General features: G+C 36.7%; 1 protein-coding gene and 1 pseudogene across 4 annotated transcripts in view; one reads left to right on the top strand and one right to left on the bottom strand.

The window, feature by feature from the left end:
• MAOB (monoamine oxidase B) overlaps positions 1 to 25,510 on the bottom strand; it is a 136,290-nt gene that overhangs the window by 96,295 nt on the left and 14,485 nt on the right. The gene's annotated exons all lie outside the window — the stretch shown is intronic.
• On the top strand, positions 10,058 to 10,511 carry LOC308495270 (large ribosomal subunit protein eL32-like; annotated as a pseudogene). The gene has a single exon. The product of its transcript is annotated as a large ribosomal subunit protein eL32-like (transcript).

Here is a 25,510-nt window from a genome sequence, read left to right as displayed (position 1 = left end):
TTTTATTGAGAAAAACAAAAAAACTCATTCATCTTTCCACAATAAATCTACCTATATACTTTCACCTGTGTCTGCATGTGTTGTTTTATCTCCTACAAATTAAATGAAGTGGCTTGTTTAATGAAGCCAACCCTCCCCCATTCTTTTTGGGTCTTATTTCTCCCAGGGCTTTGATCCTCTAATCATATACTTTTTCTCCTGCATCATCAATTTCTCACTCTCTCCTGGATCACTGTCATCAGAGCATAACCCTGCTCTGCTATCTCCCATCTTCAAAAAACCGAACTGTGGCTCAACATCTCCTTTTAGTTACAACTGCTTCCCTCTACATCTCTTTATAGCACTTCTTCAAAGAGTTATCTATACATGTTGCCTCTATTTACCCACCTTACTCCAGTCAGGCTTTCATCCCTACTATTCCACCTAGATGGCTCTTGTCAAGGATGCCAGTGATTTTTATGTTGCCAAATGCAAAGGTCAAGACTTTGTCTTTAAATTACTTGATCTCTTAGCAGCTTTTAGTCTTTTTCTCCTTGTCCCACTGGCTTCACTTTGTTTCTGGGCCACACACTTCCTTTGGTTTCTTCCTAATTCATTCCTCCTTCTCAGATTCCTGTGCTGGATACTTCTCTTCCCAATCTCTAAATGTTGGAAAGCCCCGGAACTCAGTTCTTGTGCCTCTTTTTTTTTTAACCATTCTAAAATTATCTCACCAAATCCCATAGCCCTGAAGCTTCAAGCTTGATATTAATTGTCTACTTATTTGTGCCTTCAGCTATTTAATAATCATCTCAAACTTAACATATCCCAAACAGAGCTCGCAAGTCCCTCCCCCAAATCAGTTTTTTCCCCATCTTTTCCATCTCAGTAATTGTATCACAGTTCACTCAGTTATTCAGGCCAAGATCCAGGAATAATCCTTGATTCTTTTTTTCCCTGACCACTCTGTCCTCCAATCAATACATCAGTAAGTCAACTCTAGCTGCATACAACCATTTCTTAGCACCATTACTACTACTACCAAGGTCTAAGATGATATCTCCCCTTTGTACTTTTGCATAGTCTTGCAACTACTTCCATTCTTCCTTCTCTTAAGTTTTCAATTTATACAGCGAAGAATATCTTTTGAAACAAAATCAAATTCACGACATTTCCCTGTTTTAAATCTTCCAATGACTTACAATGAAAAGAGGCAATCCCACCACGTTACTTAACTAACGAGGCCCCATATGACCTCATTCTTGCCTACTTATCTTGCCTTACTACCCTTTGCTCATTCCACTCTAGCCATATTGATTTTCTTTCTGTTCCTTGAACATATGAAAGTTGTTCCCAAAATAGGGGCTTTGCACCAACTATTCCCATTTCTTGTAATACTCTTCCTCCTGATATTTACATGTTCAACATCTCAGATCTGAGCGTACACCTCATCTCTAAGAAAGAGGCATTTCCTGACTCTGTTCCATCTCCTCATCTATTTTATTTTTCATGCATTACCTACCACTGGCAGTACTTTGTATATATGTATTCATGTATATAGGTAAGTAGGTATTTATTTGGTTGATTCATTGGTTATTTATTGTGCGACACTCCTCACCAGATTATACATTCTGTGAGGGCAGGGATATTACTTGTTTTGTTTCCTGTTTTATCCCCAATACCTGAGAGAATATCTGGCACATCTTCAATAAATATTTGCTGCTGGCATGAAAGAAATCAGACAAGTCAATTAATTTAGCTGTGAAGGATGAAGAGAGGCTCATTTTAATGGGTTTCTCACAATGCAGTTCTACTCAAAATCTGATGCATCACAAAATTTATTTTAATGTAAATGTGAACATTTAGTCACAAATACCCTTTAAAATTTTGAATCCCAACTTTACTGTTCCAAATATGTTTTTAATTACAAATTTAGTACAAAATTTTTGCAAGGGAAAAATGTACCAATATAAAAATAGAGTCTCCCAACTGGACAAGGATTCAAACAGATCTCCAAATATTGACAGTACATGTCAGCTCCACAACCTGTCTGCTTCACATCTAGAGTCTACAGAGATTTCTTTAATCAATAACACCATCTTGGCACTGGTTAGAAAATTAAACTGCTTCCTCTGCCGAGCATCTGATGTTTTAGAGATATTTTAAGGGTTTTGTTAAATATTAATTCCTCTATGGAATTTAAATTCTATACTTGTAGCATTGGATCAAAGAACAGAAAGGTACCTGGTCTATGTTGTACTAGCTACTTATAGAAATTTTTTTTTTTCTTATAAAGAACCCAGAGGTTGATTACAATCTTTTTTTTTCTTTTTTCTTTTTTTAAACTGGTTTCAGGTGTACAAAACAACATAGGATTAGACATTTATATACCTCACAAAGTGATATTTCTTATATATTAAATGTCTTAATATTATGCTCTAGCTGAAACTGTGTGTGTGTGTGTGTGTGTGTGTGTGTGTGTTTAAATACCTTAAACAAACTCTCTGTATTCCCAAGCTGTGGGCATAACCCAAAACTGTAATATCAATCAGCATTCCAAGTTGAAAGATGAAGCCATCTCTAATGAGAGAGGGTAATTCCATTTTATTGAAAGGAGGTGTAATCCAGACCTGAAGATCCCATGATCCTTCACAAATTCTTCTTAGACAAAGGAGCAAACATAACTGAAAATGCCAATGTCACCATTTACACCAGTGGTTGCAAAAATACATTTAAAAGCCTTTAGTAGCAAAATTCTAAATCTGGAAAATTATGCTGTGATGTTATGTTCTTCTGTGCCCGTTTGTCTTTCTGGATTTCTGTTTGATTCCATAAGGTTTTATTTCTGGGGGTCCTTTACTATGTGTGTATCTTTGTGTGTGGGGGGGGGGAGTTCGTCTCCATGTACATTCTTAGCTCTGTGTCTTACTACATCCATCTGTATCCCATACTCCCCCAGTTCTTTTTGTTTCTCTTCACTGACCCAAACACAAAGCCTATAATTATTTATTTCCCATTTGTTGACTTTGCTGAAAATATACAGAGTTTTGGGACTCATTTTAGTACAAGCAAGTTTTCAAACCACTGAGTTCCCCTGAAGGCTTGTAAAAGTAGTAGAATCACAATACAAACTTTACATAGAATAATACCACAAGGAAAACATGTTCCAGAAAGTCAATGCTTGAATTAGGCCATTTTAATTGCAATATCAGAATCATCCTATGGTTATGGGCCATACATCTGGGTGTGAAATCTGTACACTGAAAATATTTGAGAGGCTCACAGAAGACTACATGCCTTGCAAGGACATAATGGTTCTCAAAGACAGAGCATTTAAATATCTTTGCTAAAATGTTTCTAGTATGAGTTACCTATCAGTTCAGAAACATAAACTTAAACACTGGTTTATTTAAAAAGAAGAATGGATTCTACTCGTATTCTAACCACAAGTCAAGGAAAAAGGCAAAATAAAGATAGCCCTACCAGAAAATGTAATTGAATAATAGACCCAAGAAAAATGTTCAACTTTACTAGTAATTAAAAATGAAAAAAGATTTTCACCTCTCAGTTTGAGAAACTGAGAAATACCACGTTCACTCTCAATTACAGATAGATTGATTAAGAAAAGGATGATATTAAATACTGCTAACAATGTGATGTAACAAAGCTGGCTAGAATAGTAATTGGTAAGATGCTTGAGAAAAGCAATTTGGCAGTTACTATCAAAAACTTTAAACTGTCCATATCTTTAAATTGGAAATTATTACTTCATGATTCAATTCTAAAAAATAATACCAAAATGGAAAAAAATTATTATTCCTAAAGATCTTTATTGAAATATTAATTATAATAACAACACACACGTGAAACATAAATGTCTAATAATCTAGTATTAGTTAAGTAAGCTATGGTACACCTATTTGATATTAATTAAATTATGTTCATGAAGACTGTAATGTGGAAAATATTTAATTTTTAATTTCAGGTGAAAAGATATAAAATTTTTTCTGTAATATGACTATAAATACACGTGTGGTGCATGCACGCGCACATACACACAGAGAAAAACAAATGCAAGAAAAAAGGCTGGAAGAAAATATATGTTAAGAGTGTTTGTCTTTAGATGGAAAGATTTAAAATTAAACTTATAAAAATAATTCATTCAAACTTAGTAACAAAAAAAGCTTATTTACTAATGACACCATGTGAGTAATTTCATTTACTGGACTATATCCAGGATTCGCTGTATAAGTGATTGACTTTTTGTTATAAATTTATACTTTCTAGAGACCAAAAATAAAGTACTTAGAGTCACATAAGCGCAAAACTTCTCTATAAATCACAGTCTATCTCCCTTTATATTGTCACTAACCCTTCCTATTTCAGAAAAAAATTGTATGCAATTGAATTGATAGAAGTGTTTTCCCAAAGGTCAACTCTATGTCAAATCAAATAAAAATAAACTCAACCACTTGATATTTTATGAAATTTACTTCAATTACAATCTAATGATCAGATTGGGGTAAAGAGAGAAAGATGTACCTTATTTTTTCAAGGTTCAGGAGCTGTTTACCTTAATGGCTTTTTCTTTGAAAACCATCTTTACTAGATTACCCTGCATATTCTGGAACTTAATAACATTGTTTATATTGTGCTTTCTAAACTGATGAATACAGCGTAATTATTGTTCACCAATTAAGGGACTGAATTTGGCATCATGATCTGTAACTCCAGGCTCATGGACCAACTAAAATGCCCCAACATTTGTATGAAAACTGTGACTAAGGAAAATGCTTATTACATGTTAAATATAATACATAAATATATTCATGTAAATATACACATTTTATGTATAAGTATATACTTAAATATACATATAAGTATTTTCTTTGGTCAGGGTTTTCATGTAAACGGAACATTTTGCCTAAAGGATCTCTTCCAGCCCTAACCATCTGGGAAAAGCATATGGAAGAAGCAGGCAGCTCAGCTAGTCAGGCACGTATACTCACATGCCTTTATTATAACTGGAGGCCTCTCCTGTCTCATTCCAATCTCCTCCACTAATGTAGTCAGCTTCTTCTCTTTCCAGAAAGCAACACAAAATAATGACTTTCTACGTGTACCCACACCATGTTGTATATAGAAAATCCCTGAAAATCACATTTTAAAATCTTAACAAAGTGATTCTCAGGTTAAGCATAGAGTTACCATCTGACCCAGTAGTTCCACTCTGAGGTATATATATATATGTATTCAAGAGAAATGAAAATGTGTCCACACAAAAACTTGTACACGAATGTTCATAGTAGCATGATTCACAATAGCCAAAAAGTGGAAACAACCCAAATGTTTATCAACTAATGAAAAGATAAACAAAAGGTGGTATATCCAGACAATGGAATATTATTCAGCCATAAAAAGGACATGCTACAACATGGATGAACACTGAAAACATTATGCTGAGTGAAAGAAGCCCGACACAAAAAGTCATATATGGTATGATTCCATTTATATGAAATGTCTAGGATACACAAATATGTAGAGAAAGAAACTAGATTAGTGGTTGCCAGAGGCTGGGTGATGGTGGTGGTGGTGGTGAATGAAGAATGCCTGCTAATGGGTGTGGGTTTCCTTTGAGGAGATGAAAATGTTCAAAAGTTACAAGAAGGTCATGATTACACAACCCTGTGAATATGTTAAAAACCAATAAATTGTATCCTTCAAATTAGTGAAGGGTAGGGTATGTGAAATATACTGGAGGTGCCAAAAAATGTATACAAGTAAACACTTGGGTCAACATTGCTCAAGCAGCAGTTCATAGTAATCAGAAGTATCTGGATGCTGATGGTAACCACTTTGAGCACCTCTTGAAGTCAAAGGTGACTTGTATTCATCTTTTGTTATTGGTATATATTATTACAATTTTTATACAGTTTTCCTTTCTTAAAATGAGTATAGATTTTTTTGGCACTGTGTGTGTGTGTGTGTGTGTGTGTGTATCAATAAAGACATTATTTAAAAATCCTAAGACAATAAACAAATGGAACTATATGAAACTTAAAAGCTTCTGCACAGCAAAAGAAACCATCGACAAAATAAAGAGGCAACCAATTGAATGAGAGAAGATTTTTGCAAACAGTGCCTCCAATAAGGGTCTAATATCCAAAATATACAAGGAACACATGAAGCTAAACAACAAAAAAACAAACAACCCAATTGAAAAATGGGCAGAGGACCTGAAGAGACATTTCTCCAAAGAGGACATACAAATGGCAAATAGACATGAAAAAATGCCCAACATCACTAATCATCAGAGAAATGTAAATAAAAACCACAATGAGATATCACCTCACCCCAGTCAGAATGCCTATCATCAACAAGACAAATAGTCACAAGTGTTGGAGAGGCTGTGGAGAAAAAGGAACCCTCATCCACTGTTGGTGGGAATGCAGACTGGTGCAGCCGCTATGGAAGGCAGTGTGGAGGTTCCTCAAAAAATTACAAATAGAATTACCATATGACCCAGCAATCGCTCTCCTGGGTATCTACCCAAAAAATTTGGAAACATTTATACATAAAGACACGTGTGCTCCAATGTTCATTGCAGCTTTGTTTATGGTGGCCAAGACATGGAAACAACCAAAATGTCCTTCGATAGATGAATGGATAAAGAAGTTGTGGTATATATACACAATGGAATACTATTCGGCGGTAAGAAAAGATGATATAGGAACATTTGTGACAACATGGAGAGATCTTGAGAGTATAATGCTAAGCGAAATAAGTCAGACAGAAAAAGCAGAGAACCCTATGATTTCACTGATATGTGGTATATGAACCAAAAACAACAAAAGAACAAGACAAACAAATGAGAAACAAGAACTCATAGACACAGACAATAGTTTAGTGGTTACAATAGGGTAAAGGGGGTGGAGGGAGGGAGATGAGGGTAAGAGGGATCAAATATATGGTGATGGAAGGAGAACTGACTCTGGGTGGTGAACACACAATGGGATTTATAGATGATATAATACAGAATTGTACACCTGAAATCTATGTATTTTCACTAACAATTGTCACCCCAATAAATTAAACAAAAATTTTAAGATGAAATTTTAGAACTTTATAAGGTTTATCATTACTTTTTAAAGTTATTTTGAGGTTTTAGTGAAAGATGTAGCAAGTGTTGTCAATGTACCACCCATATTCTCTCTTCATTCACTTGTACTTGAGCCTATAACTGACTCTGCCTAAGGGCTTATTTCTGGCTGCAGATGCCACCTAACACATTAAGTACCTCAGCTGACTTACACCTCAGTTGGGACAACTGAGAAGTATCCTACACTGTCTCCCCGAGGTCCCCAGCAGGACTGAGCTCTGGTCACCCACAGTGGAAACAGGCTTGATTGAATATGCACCCCCTCTTGACTTCCTTCCCTCTTTTACTGGTGTTTGCTGAGATCACTTCCCAAATAAATGATTTGCACTCACATCCTGTCTCAGGGTCAGCTTCTAAGGGAAGCCAAGACAAGATAATAAGTTACTCTTTCTTTCCTTCTCAAATAACATCCTTATCTTGCTCCATTAGAACAAGCTGAAATGATAATTGGTTAAGTAATTAAAAGAAAATTTATTTGGTTACATGTTTAGCCAACACAGAGAGATAGGTTTAGAATTAGATTTTTTTGACTTCTGTTTACAAATAATGTCCAATTTCCATATATTTCTGTAATAGCTGCAGCCAATATTTACACACTAAGCTGCATGGAAAATGTGGTGGTGTCTGGAGCAGGGGTCTCTGGAGCCACTGCCTTTCCTGAGGGGTCAGAGCAGAAGACTCTGAGGACTCAGCCTACAGGTGTAGGAGCAGCAGCTCCCAGTGCAATGCTGTGGAAGAGGCAACTACCGTGTCTCCAGCCCATGGGAACAGCAACAAGGGCTTCAGCATAGCACGGCAGGGACACTGGAGCTGGCAGACACTAGCACATGGAAAGTTCCAGAATCAGCCAAGTTTTGGTGAGTTGGGACCACTCCTTGTCCTCTGGGGTTCACTTTGCATGACAGCCCTACCCAGAGGGACAGAAAAGAAGACACCATGGAAGCACTGTCATAAAGGTATTAAAAGCATAAAATTGGGAAAATTTGTTGGGACTCCTGCATATTAAATTTTTGCTGAAAAGTTTGGTGAAAATATCAGGTCTTTTCAGAAAACAATGAACCCTATGAATTAGCAAAAAGACACCAACTAACAAACAAGAAACTCATAATGCACATAACAGGTGTATGACTGTTTAATTTTAGGTATTATATTTTCCAATGTATGCCATCCTCCTAGCTTATATTTTATGATGTTTCCCTGACCTGAAGCCCTTGGAGCCAAATGAATTTCAGAACTTTGAATTTTTCATATTTTAGAGAGACAAAATAGTACATAGGTGTATATTATATAACAGTCCTAGTGACAACTGGAACAACCACCCTGACATCATCTGCATTATTATGTCTGCAGTAAAACATATGACTAATAGCAAAGTAGACACATCAGTTCTGGTCAGGTTTTGCTGAAAGCTCCAGAAAATACTTTCAATTTTCATAGCTCTGGGTGTTTGAGAAATGCAGATAATGGTCTGTGGCCTGTATTATGGTAGATTAGAACCATAGCTGCAATTAAATAAGTGCTGAAGATGTGGGTGTTGCAAATGGAACAGGAAAATTTAGGTACTTTATAATTTTAACTTAAGCTAATATTTACCACTCACAAGTGTCTGGAGACCAATTTCTATTAAAAACTATCCCAAAATTCCAGCTAAGCACTAAATGTCAAGACAATTTGTAGTAAAAGAGTAATTTGATAAATTTCAAAATGGAGAAATCTGTGTGTACAATTGTAATCTAGATCTCTGCACACATGCTCTCCGAACAAAATATGCTCTGGAATAATTTTTCCTGGGAATCTCTAAGATGAGAAATTTGTCTAAGTCCAGAGTAGAAGGTTCAAGGACATTTTGTATACCTGTGAAGGTATACAATTATGTGAAAAGCCTTCTCCAAAGTCACCCATAGAAGATTTTAGAGGTAATTTACTGGTTTTAGCCCTCCATGTTTTTGCAAAGGTCAATAAAAATGACTTAAATTAACAATAATAACAATAACAATAATAATAATAAAAGAAAATGGGACAGGAAGACACGGGGAAAATGAAATCACCCTCTATATTAAAAATATAACTTTCCTAGCCAATGAGGTGGTTTAATAATTATTAACCCATCATACAACTATATTAAAGTACAGATAACCCCTGTATAACATGGCACTTCTATAACACGGTTTCGCTCTAACTCGGTTCAAGCACTGGGGGGAAACCTTCGTACAACACGGCATCCTTAGAACACCGTTTCAGTCAAACACGGTTTGAGAATTAGAGAAATCCCCAAACAACACGGAGGATAATAAGAGCTTTTAAGAGCAAAAAATATCTCATTCGAAATTAGGGAAATCCCCGAACAATACGAAGCGTAATAAGAGCTTTTAAAAGCTAAAAATATCTCATTTGAAATTTGGGAAATCACCGAATAATATGGAATGTAATAAAAGCTTTTAAGAGCAGAAGATTACTCATTTGAAACTTTTCATTCGAGCATGGATGTCATATCAGATTTGACGGCAGAATTTTAAAATTTATTAGAATTTTAAACCTATTTTGTTCATGGAGTATTAAGTTCAGAGGATGAAGATACCTTGTCAAAAAGAAAATGCCTTCAGTTAAAGGTGCTTAGTAGTGATGACAAAGAAAACACTATTTAATACATATTAATATGTTATACTTTGGGTGAAAATTGCTTTAATAAAGATATTTCTCTTAATTATAAAAATATAATTCTATGTGTTTTTTTTTTAATTTTTGGAACCTAGCTCTCTTTTTTGTACTAGTTCTTTGTTTCATTATAACACAGATTCGCATAACATGGCATTTTAGAAACCTAACAGCTGTGTTATATGGGAGTTATCTGTTACTCAGAAAAGAGGGACAACACAGAAGGGTCCAAATGCAATTTAAAATCCAAAGTTCTAGCTCTTCCTCAGCACTGCCTACGGTGGTGGCAGCCATCTCCTACCTGGCATCATGGCTGCCCTCAGGCCACTGGTGAAGCTCAAGATCGTCAAAAACAGGATCAAGAAGTTCAACTTGCACCAATCAGACCGATATATCAAAATTAAGCATAACTGGTGGAAACTCAGAGGCACTGACAAATAGGGTGTGCAGAAGATTCAAGGACCAGATCGTGATGCTCAGCACTGGATATGGGAGTAACAAGAAAACAGAGCACACCCTGCTGCTCAGTGGCTTTCGGAAGTTCCTGGTCCACTACATCAAGGAGCTTGAAGTGTTGCTGATGTGCAACACATCTTACTGTGCTGAGATTGCTCAGAATATCTCCTCAAAGAACTGCAAAACCATTGTGGAAAGAGCAGCCCACCTGGCCATCGTCACCAATCCCAACACCAGGCTGCACAGCAAAGAAAATGAATAAATAGCTTGTGTGCACATTGTGTTTGTGTTAATAAAACAATAAAATTCTGCCAGAAAAAAATCCAAAGTTCTAAATTTAGTTCTCAAAGACTCAATAAACCAAACAATATTTACTGTGAACCTACCAGGTATAGGCACTGTGCCAGGTGGAGAAGGACACAGAGTGCTCATTGTCCCCGGAGCTTACAATAGGGAGGGCAGAAAAGGTATAAAACCAGGTGCCACAGAAAGGTATAACTGGGAAGGGCAGTGTAGTTTGCAAAAGGGTATAAGATAAGGAGACCCCAAAAAAGTGAGTTTTAAAATAAATTCTAGAAGATGGTCAAGAATTACCAAAGTGATAGATGGGAGAGAGGGGAGCTAGGCAGAGATTCCACATGAAGAAGAGCAAGTGCAAAGGCCAGAGACTGTGGTAGATTATTCAAGGATTTGAAAGAGGGCCAGTGTGGCTACATAGCAAATGGAAGACAGTGGTGGGGGGTGAGGCTTCCGAGGTAGGCAGGGCTCAGGTCTGGGCAGGGAGCTTGGGCCACAGTCTTCACTTCAGACTTTACCTTGGAGTTAATGGGAAACCACTAAAGGGTTTAAAGCAGACTGACCTCATTAGATTTATATTTAAGAAAGATTGCCCTGCCAGGAGAAAAGTCTGGAAGGATACATGCCAAGCTGTTAACACAGGTCACCTCATGAGGGTTAGGATGGGGTGAAGGCCAACTGATAATCAGCTTTGTCTTTGAACAACTTCATTTCCTTCACTTCTGACAATAAACACTTTTTTGTAGCTTAAAAATATCAAAGTTAACTTTGTTTTCCCATTAAAAACAAACTATTCTTCCTTCAGTGTAAGAATGAACTGGGTGGATGAACCTTTGAAGACATTATGCTAAATGAAATAAGCCAGACACAAAAGGACAAATCCTATATGATTCCACCTCACCTATATGAAGTTCCCAAAGTAGTTACATTCACAGAGACAGAAAGCAGAATGGGGGGTGCCGGGGGTGAAGAGAACAAGGAATGGGGAGTTAGTGTTTAATGGGCACAGAGTTTCAGTTTAAGATGATGACAAAATTCTCGAGATAGATGGTGCTGATGGTTGCACAACAATGTGAATTTACTTAATGCTGCTGAATTGTACACTTAAAAATGGTTCAAATGGTACATTTTGTGCTATATGTACTTTATCACAATAAAAAAGGAAAAAAGCAGACTGGAGAATGGCTGGACGGAATGGTGAGATGTAAATGAGCAGACTGTGGGAAGTACAGTGGTCCACATGAGGAATCCCAGATCAGGAGGGATACAAAAATGGTGAGGTGGACAGGTCTGAGCTATATTTTGAAACTGGAGGATATGGAGAAAATGGAACCCTTATATACTGTTGGTGGAATGGTAAATTAGTGCAACTATGATGAAAAACAGAAAATTAAAAATAGAACTGCCATACAATCCAGCAATTTCACTTCTGGGTGTTCAAAGAAAACAAAAACACGAATTCAAAAAGATATCTGTACCCCTATGTTCACTGCAGCATTACTAGTGATAGCAAAGATATGGAAACAACCAAATGTCCATCAATAGATGAATGGATAAAGAAGATGTGGTGTGTGTGTGTGTGTGCGTGTGTGTGTGTGTACACATTTTAAGAAAGGAAAACTGTATTAAAATTGTAATACTCAATATATTCCGATAACAAAAGGGTTACCATTAACATCCAGACATTTCTGATTATGGCAAACTACTGCTTGAACAACATTGACCAAAGTGTCCATTTATATACATTTGTTTGACACCCCCGGTATATATGTAATGCAATATTTTTTAGAATATTATTTAGCAATAAAAAGAACGAAACCTTGCTATTTACAACCGCATGGACCTAGAGGACAGGGTGCACCTAGAGGATATTGTGTGAAGAGCAATACGCCAGACAGAGAAAGACAAATACCGTATGATTTCACTTATATGTGGAATAAAAACAAAAAACAAAATAAATGAATAAACAAAAGAAAATAGAAACAGACTTATAGCTATAGAAAACAAGCAAGCTGATGGTTGCCAAAGGAGAGGGGGTGAGAGTATGGGAATAAAAAAAAAGAATTCACAAGTAAATAGATGAATACTAATCAAAAACTACTTGAGGAATTTGCATCATAAATCACTTGCATATATATTTTAAATATTAATAAATCTCTTATTATTAATTTTACCTGACTTACCTCTGCCAGAACATATAAGAATAATTTAGAAATAGACATGTACTTTGTATGGTTACTGTGAAAAAATGTATGTCTTACAGTAATCCATACCATTTTCTAAGATTTTAAAGCAGTAAATTTCTATGCAGAAATATATAAAACAGGGATTTTGTGAATACCTCCTTGTCTACAGATATTTTCAGAAAGGTTCAGCATTTCCTTGGGCAAGATATTGAGAAATCTTAAAGCAAATGCCAGGTCTTTTACATTCAATGCTGCGGGCTTGAGGATGAAATGTGAATAATCTGATCTACAAATATATTCACAAATATATATAACAGCTAAGGGGGGTGGTAGATGAGGGTAAATAGGATCAAATACATGGTGATGGAAGGAGAACTGACTCTGGGTGGTGAACACACAATGCGATATATAGATGATGTAATACAGAATTGCACACTTGCAACTTATGTAACTTTACTAATCAATGTCACTCCAATAAACTTTAATTAAATAAAAAAGAAAAAAAGAATTTATATATATAATGCGTGATTTGAAGACTGGCTTAAATTCTAAATGCTAATATTTTTTTAAATCCCTATTTTCTAAGAAAAGGTATTCAAACATTTTAATACACACACACACACACACACACACACACACACTCATTGGAAATTTAAAATTCAAAAATGCTTTTAATTTTAAAGACTGGTTTTAAACTTATTATCAAGCAATCCTTAAACTTACAAACTCCTTTCAAAGGAATTCATCTATAGAGAAGGAACCAGATGTAATAAGTATCTGTTTAGTGAAATATACCTTTAAAAGAACATAATAAAAGAAAAAAATGCTTTCTTATTTTCATCAGCTTCTCACAGTTTTCTGTTCACAAACTAAAACCCAGAAATAAAGCAAGCATAAGCCCCAAATGATTTTCCTCTGCACACAAAATGTTTTTGCCTCCCCTACCCTACAGTCATCTCAACCTGTGTACTTTTTCTTATTTCTCAGATCTGTCCAATGGAAGCTCAATATTGTGAAATGGCAGACTGATTTATCCTGTCAGACAGAAAACTCATTTTCCCCATGGACGCATTCTCCATGAAAGCAGAGGGAAAGGAACAAAGGGGGAAAAGTAGATCAAAGGCAGTATATTTTGAATGTTCTGCCTTTTATCAACTGGGACCATGTGATTTTCTTTCAGACTCTAACCACTTCTTCATGCAGTCCAATTGAAATAAAATGCATGTATGATATTCCACTTACCCTCACAAGGCCAGGAATATCACACCACCGTGACTAAGACTGAAAAAGCTGGCAGAGGACACAACATTTGGAAACCAAAGCCAAAGTTATTTTATTTTAGCATTCATTCTGACTTGCTCCAAAGGTGAGCTACTTTAAGGGACACAGATGTTTGTTTCATTAAAAAAGTGCATTTTTGTGAACTAGCCAATAATTAATAGCCACGAGTAATATAATATAACATCATCTCTTGTGTGAGTGTGCGTGTGTTAAGCTGGAACTGTTTCCTGATTGTTTATTTCTAGCACTTAGCAAGTGGAAGGTACTCACTTCATATTTTTTTAAGTGAAAGACTAGCAGCACACAGATGGAAATAGATTGGCTTGCTGCCAGCTAAGATTTCGGGTAGACAGTAAATATAAGAGGCTGAATCACAGTATTAAAAACTAGCCCACAATGTCTTTTTAAAGACATTTTCATAATTAATGTGCTTTGTCTTTTCCAATCAGAAAACAGAATCCTCCAAGTGTTAATGCCATCATAACACTAGTAATCTAGCTCTCGCAGGTTTGGTTTGGCAGGCCTGGGGAAACACCTGCCTTTTTATACACTTTTCTAATCGTTTTCAAGAAAATGAGCAGGTAGCTAAAGTGCCTTTCTCTTCCAGCTGCTCTGCACTGCTGGAGCCTAAGCACCTTGCTTTGAGTCCACTCCCATTTTGCTGCACATCGATCACGTCAATCACACAAAAAGTCAGTAGTCCAGGGATTGGTTATCCTTCCCAGTGATGTGCTTAATTTGAACAGAGACCTCTACTTAGAAACTTTAGGACCCAAAGTGCAGGATTCCTGACTCTCTCAATCATCTTTTTTTTATATAAAAAGTTTATTGGGGTGACAACTGTTAGTAAAGTTACATAGATCTCATGTATACAATTCTGTATTACATCATCTATAAATCCCATTGTGTGTTCACCACCCAGAGTCAGTTCTGTTTCCATCACCATATATTTGATCCCATTTACCTTTATCTTCAACTTAGAATAAGTGAACAGCAGTCTCCTCTGCACAACTGTAAAGACAATAACAGACTACTTAAAAAAAAAAGACATTTCCGAAATGTTTTAATGTTCTTTTTTTCTTTTCAATTTCTTGGGGTGACAATTGTTACTAAAATTACATAGATTTCAGTTGTACAATTCTGTATTACATCATCTAGAAATTCCATTGTGTGTTCACCACCCAGAGTCAGTTCGCCTTCCATCACCATGTATTTGATGCCCCTTACTATCATCTCCCACCCCCACCCTCTTACCCTCTGGTAACCACTAAACTATTGTCTGTGTCTATGAGTTTTTCTTTCTCATTTGTTTGTCTTGTTCTTTTGTTGTTTTTCGTTTATATACCACATATCAGTGAAATCATAGGGTTCTCTGCTTTTTCTGTCTGACTTATTGCGCTTCGCATTATATTCTCGAGACCCATCCATGTTGTCATAAATACACCTATATCATCTTTTCTTACCACGGAACAGTATTCCATTGTGTATATATACCACAACTTCTTTATCCATTCATCTATCGAAGGACATTTTGGTTGTTTCCATGTCTTGGCCACCATAAACAAAGCTGCAATGAACATTGGAGCACACGTGTCTTTATGCATAAATGTTTTAAGAATTTTTGGGTAGATACCCAGGAGAGGGATCGCTGGGTCATATGGTAATTCTATTCGTAATTTTTTGGGGAACCTCCACACTGCCTTCCATAACGGCTGCACCAGTCCGCATTCCCACCAACAGTGTATGAGGGTTCCTTTTTCTCCACAGCCTCTCCAACACTTGTTACTCTTTGTCTTGTTGATGATAGGCATTCTGACTGGGGTGAGGTGATATCTCATTGTGGTTTTTATTTGCATTTCTCTGATGATTAATGATGTTGAGCATTTTTTCATATGTCTATTTGCCATTTCTATGTCCTCTTTGGAGAAATGTCTCTTCAGGTCCTCTGCCCATTTTTCAATTGGGTTGTTTTTTTGTTGTTGAGTTTCATGAGTTCCTTGTATATTTTGGATATTAGCCCATTATCAGAGGCACTGTTTGCAAATATCTTCTCCCATTCAGTCGGTTGCCTCTTTATTTTGTCGATGGTTTCTATTGCTATGCAGAAGCTTTTAAGTTTCATATAGTCCCATTTGTTTATTTCAGTTTTACATCCATTGCCTTTGGAGTCAAATTCATAAAATGCTCTTTGAACCTAAGGTCCATAAGTTTAGTACCTATGTTTTCTTCTATGCAGTTTATTGTGTCAGGTCTTATGCTTAAGTCTTTGATCCATTTTGAATTAATTTTGGTACATGGTGACAGCAGTCCAGTCATTGTTTTGCACATTGCTATCCAATTCTCCCAGCACCATTTATTGAAGAGGCTGTCTTTCCTCCATTGGATGTTTTTAGCTTCTTTGTCAAAAATTGTCTGTCCATATTTATGTGGTTTTACTTCTGGGATCTCAATTCTATTCCATTGGTCTATGTGTCTGTTTTTCTGCCAATACCATGCTGTTTTGATTATTGTAGCCTTGTAGTACAAGTTAAAGTCAGGGAGTTTGATACCTCCAGTATTATTCTTTTTTCTTAATATTGCTTGGGCTATTTGGGGTATTTGGTATTCCAAACAAATCTGATAATTTTTTGTTGTATTTCTTTAAAAAATGCCATTGGGGGAGACGTCATCAAAATGGCGGTGTGAGGTGAGACTCTAAAGCTCCCTGGAATTTACAACTAATCGAACAACAATAACACCACAAAGGACTCCCTGCACAGCAGACAAGCAAGACGAAAAGGGCCCACTACAGAATTCACCTAAAGGGGGGAGAATCGCGCGAGCAGGGAAGGAAGGAAGGGAGAAGAGCGGAGACGGAGCCGCCCCAGCGTAGGACCCAGACCTAGCTCCCGCAGCAGCAGGAGAGGGAAGAATTCGGACTGCTAGGGCTCCACTTATGGCCCAAAGAGATAGGGGGCAGCATATAACACGGCAGAACCCAAAGCTCATGGCAGAGATCTCGGAGAAAAGACTGAGGGAAGAAGGCTAAAAACTGTGGTTTAAGCCCTCACTGCCAAGCAGAAAACGGAAGGCTTAGGCACTGAGACTAGCCGCCCCTCCCTGCCCTCCAGAGCTCGCCCCGCCCCACCTGCCCGGTGCTAGAAGTGGAACAGTAGCAGTGTCGGATCAAATGAACACAGTATTTGCTGTTCTGAGAAATGTGGACCACAGACACAGATTCATAGCCCAACTAGTTCCGGCAAAGGTGAGGGAGCTGTGGAAGCTGACAGGCTGTGGTGGTGGTTGCCGCCACTGCTCTGGACCACCTCTCACAACTCACCCCGCCCCTGGCCCCACCTATCTGGGCGGATCCCTGCAGGAGTAAACAGAACTGCTGAAACATACGGGATCTGAATCTGGTGCAGAAAGTGCTTCGGAACTTCAAAAGCTCTCTGCATCCCCACAGGGACGTGGCACCTTATGACCCAGGTGTACTGTTAGCAGAGGAGAAGACCCTTTCCCAGAGAATACCCCCACTGTGCAAGAAGCTGGAATTGACAGATAAAACATAGCACTACTGTGTCAGAGAGAAAAAAAAGGCTGTAGTCGGAGAGAAAATAAAACATTCTACGAACAAGTACTGGAAAACAAAAGAAAGACCTCTTCCTATCAACCTGTTGCATCTACATCCTGTAGATGTCTAGGAAGAGAAATAATAAATCAGTAATTGTCGTGAATAACCAAGGTAACAAGACAGCTCAGAAAAAAAGTGAAAAGTCTCCAGAAAAGGAACTTGAAGATATAGAAATACATGACTTAAATGACAGAGAATTCAAGATTGCAGTTCTGAAAAAACTCAGAGATGCAAGAAAACACAGAAAGGCAGTTTAATGAACTCAGAAACACAGTCAAACAACAACATGAACATTTTACGAAACAGATTGAAATTTTAAAAAAGAACCAAATGGAATTTCTGGATATTAAGAACTCAGTAGAAGAAATTAAGAATGAAATAACCAGCTAAGGTAGTAGAGTTGTAGAGTCTCAGTCTTTTCAGATGACATGATGCCATATATAGAAAAGCCTAAAGACTCCACCAAAAAGCTATTAGAAATAATCAATGAAGACAGTAAAGTTGCTGGCTACAAAATCAAAGTACAAAAGTCCATTGCATTCCTATATACTAACAATGATATCTCAGAAAAAGAAATACAAAAAAACAATTCCTTTTGCAATTGCACCAAAAAGAATAAAATACCTAGGAATAAACTTAACCAAGGACGCGAAGGACCTATATGCTGAAAACTATAAGACATTTTTGAAAGAAATTGAAGAAGACACAAAGAAATGGAAAGACATTCGTGATCATGGATTGGAAAAATCAACATAGTTAAAATGGCCACATTACCCAAAGTAATATACAGATTTAATGCAATCCCCATCAAAATCCCAATGGCATTTTTAAAGAAATACAACAAATCATCAGATTTGTTTGGAACCACCAAAGACCCCAAATAGCCAAAGCAATCTTAAGAAAAAAGAACAATACTGGAGGTATCATACTCCCTGACTTTAGCTGTACTACAGGGCTACAATAATCAAAACAACATGGTATTGGCAGAAAAACAGACACATAGACCAATGGTATAGAGTTGAGAACCCAGAAATAAAACCACATAAATATGGAGAGATAATTTTTGACAAAGAAGCTAAAAACATCCAATGAAGGAAAGACAGCCTCTTCAATAAATGGTGCTGGGAGAATTGGACAGCACGTGCAAAAGAATGAAACTGGACTGTTATCTGTCACCATGTACCAAAATTAATTCAAAATGGATCAAAGACTTAAGCATACGACCTGACACAATAAACTGCATAGAAGAAAACATAGGTACTAAACTTATGGACCTTGGGTTCAAAGAGCATTTTATGAATTTGACTCCAAAGGCAATGGATGTAAAACTAAAATAAACAAATGGGACTATATGAAACTTAAAAGCTTCTGCATAGCAAAAGAAACCATCGACGAAATAAAGAGGCAACCGACTGAATGGGAGATTTTTGCAAACAGTGCCTCCGATAAGGGGTTAATATCCAAAATATACAAGGAACTCATGAACCTCAACTTCAAAAAAAGAAACAACCCAATTGAAAAATGGGTTTTGTATGTCTCCAAAGAGGACATACAAATGGCAAATAAACATATGAAAAAATGTTCAACATCACTAATCATCAGAGAAATGCAAATAAAAACCTCAATGAGATATCACCCCACCCCAGTCAGAATGGGTATCATCAACAAGACAAACAGTAACAAGTGTTGGAGAGGCTGTGGAGAAAAAGGAACCCTCATACACTGTTGGGAATGCAGACAGGTGCAGCCGTTATGGAAGGCAGTGTGGAGGTTCCCCAAAAAATTACGAATAGAATTACCATATGACCCAGCAATCCCTCTCCTGGGTATCTACCCCAAAATTCTTAAGACATTTATACATAAAGACACGTGTGCTCCAATGTTCATTGCAGCTTTGTTTATGGTGGCCGAGACGTGGAAACAACCAAAATGTCCTTCGATAGATGAATGGATAAAGAAGTTGTGGTATATATACACAATGGAATACTATTCCGTGGTAAGAAAAGATAATATAAGAACAATTGTGACAACATGGATGGATATTGAGAGTATAATGCTAAGAGAAATAAGTCAGACAGGAAAAGCAGAGAACCATATGGTTTCACTGATATGTGGTATATAAACGAAAAACAACAAAAGAACAAGACAAACAAAAACTCATAGACACAGACAATAGTTTATTGGTTACCTGAGGGTTAGGGAGATGTGGGGGGTGGAAGATGAGGGTAAGGGGGATCAAATATATGTTGATGGAAGGAGAACTGATTCTGGGTGGTGAACACACAATGGGATTTATAGATGATGTAATACGTAATTGTACACCTGAAATCTATGTAATTTTACTAACAAATGTCACACCAATAAATTTTTTAAAATGCCATTGGGATTTTGATGGGGATTGCATTAAATCTGTATATTGCTTTGGGTAATATGGCCATTTTAATTATGTTGATTCTTCCAATCCATGAGCATGGAATGTCTTTCCATTTCTTTGTGTCTTCTTCAATTTCCTTCAAAAATGTCTTATAGTTTTCAGTATATAGGTCCTTCACATCCTTGGTTAGTTTATTCCTAGGTATTTTATTCTTTTTGCTGCAGTTGCAAAAGGAATTGTGTTTTTTTTTGTATTTCTTTAAAAAAGACACTTTTCTGGACCTTAAATCATTTTGTTGAATTACACAGAGGATCATATCTCTGGACATGCCAATTCAAAATGTTGTACCTCATTTAAATGCTATCAAAGGTCATTTCCAAGAAGCACAATGAAAAGCTTACCTGTCAAAACTCCACAGCATATTCCCTCACAATCACTTAACCTTTTATTTATGTTGCTCAAATCCCTAATATGAATGTCCTTTAACCAAAGACTCCCAATCTATTAAGCCCTGTACTCGAACACTACCAACCAGCTCCCTCACAGTCTTATTTTCTTCTGTGTCTTTTGGATTCCATTGCCCATGTTTACAATCACTTTTACTATATTCAATTCCCTGTGTTAGATCCTACAGAATGCTGGATAAAATAGTAGTAGGATTAGGGAAAGAATAGAGATACACATGAACAGCACTATTTTGCCAAAAACCCAGAATCTGAGCTGAACCCAAAATGGTAGCCTGGGATAGATGAACAGCCCATGACGTTCTTTATCTAGTAGTCATAGATCAGAGTTGTCTGTTTCATAATTTATCCGTTGCCTGCACTACCACAAATTTTTCCAATAAAGAAGAAATCCATATTTGTAGCAATTCCAGATCAGAGGCTATGAATTTCAGCTTTAAATCTGCCTACAGAGTGGTGAAAGAAGAATTAGATTCCCTGGAGCTTGTTTGGGCCAGTGTAGCCGTCAGCCTCCATCCTCTACCCCTGTTCCAAGGGCTCAGGGCACCTAAATTAGGTTATCCAAAACTGATGAGGCTCGGCACTTTCCCTGGGCCCTTTCAGTTTCTTGAATCCTAAAAAAGTTCAAGTCCTTTAATGGCCTTCACCTTCACTGACTAAAGTCACCTTCACTGACTAAAGTTTCATGGTTAGAACACCGTGTAACATGCAGAACAAAAAATGCTGTTCAATTATTGTCTGTCTAGATTAGGGTCCATGGTAAGCAGCCTCTAAGATAGATTTGCATGTAGAAGCTTTATTAGGGTTCAACACGTGTAAATCAGTAAGGCAAGCAGTTATGAGCAGAGGAAGGACTTGAACTGAGAGGCAGTCAGTCACAACAGAGGCCTCAGTAAATCCTACAGTTAGCTCCAAAGCTGAGATGACCCCTGAGAGTCGTCCTGAATCAAGGCAAGGGTCTAGGCCTCTACACCCGCACACCTGTTGCAGGGTACCCCAAGGGAAGAGGCATGCCCTTAGGTGAGTCAGATCCCCAAAGTCAAGGGCAATTTCCAAAGAGGGGCTCAGTTGTGAGCCAACAGCAGCCAACACAGGGGAATAACTCCTGAAGGGGGCTGGGACAGCCCACTACAGCATCTACTGCACAGCCACTTTAGGGCCAACAGTAAAAAGAGTGAAACTGAAATTTCAACACCCTGTGTACATTACAGCATAGATTTCAGTTCAACCGCTTAAAGCTATATTTTAAGGAAGAATATTTTAATTGGCCGATTATCTCTCCATTAAATCCTATCACCAAATCTTCCTTCAGATCCTTTGAGGCTCTTAGGTGAAGCTGCCATCCTCTTCTCTGTCATCTGAATCAAATGAACTTTATCAGGTTTCTTTCCCACCACCCCTCAGAGCATTTACCTGTATGCAGTTGTACATGCCTCCCTCTGCTTGGTGTACCCCTCCCATTTATATATCTCCACACCTAGCCCAATGTTTGGTAAATAGGGCATTTAAAAAGGTTCATTGAATGAATGAACAAATGAGCAAACTTGACTTCTTTTTCTCCCTGGCAGAAACAACAAGATAGAAAAACACATTTGATGAACAAGGGTAACTCATTTCAGTGTACCCCTTTGTGTGTGCTTATCATCAGTATTTAACAAGGGTTGTTTGATTTTGACTAACTGGCATAGCTTAAAAGAGCTATTCAAGACTGAGGCAGTCAACTGTATCTTACAGGACTCCTAAATAAACTAAAATCTGTCATAGGATTTGAATGCAAACTAGAGAGGAAATTAAAATGTAAAACAGGAAACAGCTGTTTGATCAGCTGTTACAATAGACTGTGGACAATGGCTATCATTCATGTCTTATCTTGATGGGTAAAAATAATTAATCATAGAAAATGATTTGTTACAGAGCTATTTTCTTTTCTGCACTGAAACAACAGAATTATCTAACTAATGATGTTAAACTTCTAGAATCACAGGATAAATGGTATCCAAAAAATGTAAAAGTACTATAAAAAATATATGATATGTGTTTCTAGTAAACAATGGTAGGCATAAAACATTAATTACAAAAAACCTGTTTGCCTATATACTGTAAAGAGCAGAACTTACTTGTCACCAGTGAAATTTTACAAAACTAAAGATATTTGTAATTTATAGTACCTACAACTTCAAGAAATTACAACTATAAACTGGGAAGAACTATGGTTTTCTCTGTATTGTGCCAGGGTGGGGGTTGCTGGTTTCCTATTGAAGTAATTAAGAAATCCATTTTTTAAAAATTTATTGGGGTGACAATTGTTAATGAAATTACATAATTTCAGGTGTACAATTCTGTATTACATCATCTATAAATCCCATTGTGTGTTCACCACCCAGAGTCAGTTCTCCTTCCATCACCATATATTTGATCCCCCTTACCCTCATCTCCCTCCCCCTACCCCCTTTACCCTCTGGTAACCACTAAACTATTGTCTGTGTCTATGAGTTTTTGTTTCTCATTTGTTTGTCTTGTTCTTTTGTTGTTTTTGGTTTATATATCACATATCAGTGAAATCATAGGGTTATCTGCTTTTTCTGTCTGACTTATTTCATTTTTTTTTAATTTTTATTAAATTTATTGGAGTGACATGGGTTAGTAAAATCATATAGGTTTCAAGTGTACATTTGTACAATACATCATCTGTACATTGCATTGTGTGTTCACCACCCAAAGTCACTTCTCCTTCTGTCACCATATATTTGACCCCTTTATTCTCTTCTACCTCCCTTTTCCTTACCCTCTGGTAACCACTACACTGTTGTCTGTGTATATGAATTTTTGTTTCTTTGTTTCTTTGTCTTGTTTGTTTATTGCTTTCAGTTTTACATCCCACATACTCTGCCATAAAGTAAATTGGTAAAACTTTCTGGGGATAACAATTTTGCAATAATTATCAAATGCCTTCAAAGGATTACCAACGTTTATTTTTAGGAATTTCCTAAAGAAATAATCACAATTATGCACAATGGCTTCGATATAAAGATATTAATAATAGCTTTGTTTAAAATAGCAGAAATTTAGACATACAGGTGTTCAGCAATGGAAGATTGGTTAATCATATGAAGTGATATAAAGTTATCAAGATTGTATGAAAGAAGAACATTTAAGACATGATTAAACATACATTCAAAATATGCTATTATTTATTTTAAAAGAGCTATCAATGTATGCAGTAAATATGATAATTTGCAAAAAGAAAATGTAGGTGGCAATAGTAACAGTGTTAGTTTTTTGTAAGATTAATTATGCATAATTTTCATTTTCTTTTTGCCTTTTTCTCTAATGTACAGGTTTTTCACAATAAATATGTACGATTCCTGCAATTCACACTATTAAAAAAATGTTACCACCTCTCCAAAACAAATCACCAAGAAGAAATATGATTTCATCTTTCATTTACATCAGTGGCCTTTCTTCTTAAAATGTTTTTAGGGAATCTTGGTTATTAATTAATTTGGTTATTAATTCTTCACTGTATCCTAAGTTATCTGAAAAAGAGGCCCTGTTGGATAACAAAACCTCCTCTAAAGAGCTTGTTACTCTTTCCAGTAAAAAACTGGAAAATAACCCAAAAAAGTGAGGTATAATTAAAGACATATTTATAAAGACACAATTTAAGATAAAAACACAACTGGGGTGACTGGAATAAAAAGTAGCTCCAACTCCAAAAGATGAGGACAGGTTTCCAAATTCAATATGAAAGAATCATTGAAGTGTTTTTGAGGTAAACCAAAAGGGGGGATTATTTAGGATGGAAGGAGAGCAAATAAAACTAAGGACCTAATAGGTCACCTTCACCACTGTGCAATCCTAATAAATGTTCGTAATAATGATGAGGTCAGAATGGGAAAATGGCCTTGGTGAGAGATGAAATTAACATAAGATGAAGAGCTTAAACTTCTGACATGATAGGGAAATTAATTAGAGTATGACATTTAAGGTGCTATTAAAAGGAGACTATGGTAATATGGCTAACATTTGAAAGGTCAGACCTACACAAAGATGCATTCTGATTATGCCCCCTCTCTCACAAAACAACAGGTGTCAATGACAACTTTTATATTAAAAATAGGATAAACCATTCACTTTGTGTTTGAGATTGCCCAAAATGTGTGTTTGTCATTTAGTAAACTGGGTCAAAGCCCTTGGGAGGAAAATCTCTTTGAGTTGTTTTTTTTTCAAGCAAAAATTTGAGTATAGACAAGTTCTTCAATTTCAATGATAAAGCTTCAGAGGAAAAACAAATATTTTTTGATACTTATTTTCTGGGTAGGCTCTCAGCAAAATAGAAGAAAGCAAAGTATGCTTTTGAAGACCTTCTCCTTCCCATTCTTGCCTCCCCTCTACCTTTTCCTCTTGCAACCTACCTAGAGGGTTGAAATAAACCAATTCATTATAAACAGCTGATCACCTCTCAACCTGTTCCTGAATTTCTACCCATCTCTTCACTTCTGTGGCTCTAGGGTTGCCCTTTTTTACCTATCAGGCACACAACTGCACACCTTATTTTTATAGCATAAATTTTCAATGACTCCCTATTTCCAACTCCAGAAAAATCGAACTACTCACTTTGCTTTCTACTGTCTCATTGTTTGATCCTCCTTCTGTTAACTTTATTACCAGTATTTCCCCATCCCATTATTCTGTGCTGGGCTTTCTACCTTCCTATAAATAGAAATATCAGCTGTTACCTGGAGCCTGTGGCTCTATGATTTATATTATCCTTCTGATATTTAAAGCCTCTCTCTTGTCTACCCACCCAAACCCTGACTATTCTTCAGGACCTGTTTGAATTCCACTCCCTTAATGAGACTTTTTCCAACTCCTTGGGTTTTCATTGATTTCTTCTACCTAACTTAGCCCTTGGGTCCCACAGTACAGAACTCAAATATGTATTATTATGAATAATCCCTTATAGCTTGTATGTGCTGGTCTTGTATCTCCAGCTGCATTTTAAGTTTCCTGAGGGTGGGAATTCGGTCTTACCCTTTTTCTGAC

Source organism: Rhinolophus hipposideros (assembly GCF_964194185.1).
Source record: "Rhinolophus hipposideros genome assembly, chromosome: X".
In the NCBI taxonomy this organism is placed as follows: Eukaryota; Metazoa; Chordata; class Mammalia; order Chiroptera; family Rhinolophidae; genus Rhinolophus; species Rhinolophus hipposideros.
The sequence above is the reverse complement of the archived record's forward strand: the minus strand, read 5'-3'. Positions and strand labels throughout refer to the sequence as shown.